Source organism: Triticum dicoccoides, chromosome 7B (genome assembly GCF_002162155.2).
Source record: "Triticum dicoccoides isolate Atlit2015 ecotype Zavitan chromosome 7B, WEW_v2.0, whole genome shotgun sequence".
NCBI lineage: Eukaryota > Viridiplantae > Streptophyta > Magnoliopsida > Poales > Poaceae > Triticum > Triticum dicoccoides.
Window position 1 is genome coordinate 133458355 of NC_041393.1, and position 1911 is coordinate 133460265.

General features: G+C 51.1%; 1 long non-coding RNA gene across 18 annotated transcripts in view; it reads right to left on the reverse strand.

Moving 5' to 3' along the window:
• The window catches only part of LOC119340137, a 7957-nt gene extending 7380 nt beyond the window's left edge, over nucleotides 1-577 (reverse strand). For 17 of the 18 annotated variants that reach the window (XR_005164412.1, XR_005164403.1, XR_005164399.1 and 14 more), the window contains exon 1: nucleotides 70-577. This is a non-coding gene — a long non-coding RNA (uncharacterized LOC119340137). Of the gene's footprint in view, nucleotides 1-14 lie in introns of all 18 variants that reach the window. The other variant, XR_005164396.1, reaches the window with a different exon arrangement.
• Between the last annotated feature and the right edge of the window lie 1334 nt (nucleotides 578-1911).

Below are 1911 nucleotides of genomic sequence, written 5' to 3' on the forward strand. Positions count from 1 at the left end.
GGGGGGGAGGGAACCTGCAGCCGATCCTCTCCTGAGGATGAAGGAGAAGGAGGGGCGACGGGGGAGCACCTGCAGCGGACGTAGAAGGAGGAGTGACGGGGGGAGCGCCGCATCGAGTGCCTACTGCTGGTGCTCCTCGGCCGCGCGCACGGTCTGGCCTCCAACATGTCCTTGGCGGCACCGTCCGCCGCGCCCCCGAGGCCGCGCACATCGAGCTCGCAGAAGACGGGACGACGGGGCGTCGACCTCATCGCCCGCAGCCCCAATCTTCTTCTAGGGTAGTGTGTGGTCGTGGATGGGTGCCCGGGCGAGCGGCGGCGACCTCCGATGAGGCTTGTGGCGCCCCCATCCTCCTTGGCGCGGTTGACCCACGGCGTCCACGCCACCGGCAACCGCGGAGCGAATCCGCGGAGGCACGCGCACACCCAGCGACGCCCTTCCTCTCTGGCCGCTTCCTTCATAGCGGGAGGATGGCCTGGGCGAGCGGCGGCGGCGGCGGGCGTGGGCCTAGGGTTTGGACCAGGGGGAGAGAGGCGAGTCGGGGGGAAGAGGAGAGGGGCTGGCGCGAGTGGGAGAGGAGCGACGGCTAGGTCATCCCCACGCGAGCCTTCGCTTGTTATACACCTCCACGCGAAATGACGAAAATGCCCTCGGTGGGGCAGCGAATTTACGCGCGGTGGCAGGAACGAGAGGTAACTATTCATTGCTAAAACGCCGTTTTTTTTTTATCCGGCGGCCCAGATCGTCCAGAGTCTTGATCCGACGGCTAGATTCGCATCAGTAAAACGTATTGGACGGCCAGAATCGCTTGAGCTCTGAGAGTGCCCGGGAGTGAGGACCTGCTTGGATCCAAGGGACTATTTTTAGTCTGACTAAAAATAGTCTCTTTTAGAGGCTAAAGTTCCAAGCACCCTGACTAAAGAGAGGCTAGAATTAGTCTTTGAGGCTAAAACTTTTTAGTCACATGAAACCTACTAAAATATGTATTAGCCCTCTCTCTCCTCATTTAATTCATCTCCTTTAGCACATGCGAGTTCTGAATTGGATGGTTTGGAGGATAATAAATGCTCAATAACTTCATTTTAGTCTCTTTAGTATTTGGATCCAAGCATGGGTGAGGCTAGCAAGTTTTAGTCCCACTACTTTTAGTCATGGGACTAAAACGTATCCAAACACCCTCTGACTGCATCCCTTATTTCATGATATGGTTCTTATGTGCAAGTGCCCATGTTGTAGTTACGAACATAGTTATTATTTAGTTACCCAGTTGCATATGCTATAGTTACTAACATGATAATTATACACATGTGTTCATGCTAGAGTTACCAACATGACTTATCTATAGCTATTAGGTTTTCCATGCTATAGTTACCAACATGACACACTTATAATTATCAGGTTGCCCATGCTATAGTCATCAACATGGGTTTTTATGTAGTTAGCAAACTACATATGATATAGTTACCAACATGGTTATTATGTATTTACCGAGCTACATATGATATATTTACCAACATGACACAACTATAGTTGTCAACTACTCATACTAGAGTTAATTATCAGGCTTCTCAAGCTATAGTTATGAACATGACTCAACTATAGTTACCTGGTCCTCCAAGCTATAACTACCAAAATGACACAACTATAGTTAACAACACTAGTAGAAAAAGGACCTATTGTCCCGGTTCTTAAGGGCCATTTGTCCCGGTTTTTGAACCGGGACTAAAGTGTCGGTACTAATGCCCTAGACCTTTAGTCTCGGTTCTTGCATAAACCGGGACAGATGGGCCTCCACGTGTTCGGTGCGGCGAGCCCAGGTAGGAGGCCCTTTGGTCCCGGTTGGTGGCACCAACCGGGACCAATAGGCATCCATGCGTCAGCATTTCAGGTGCTGGGGTTTTTGTTTTTTTT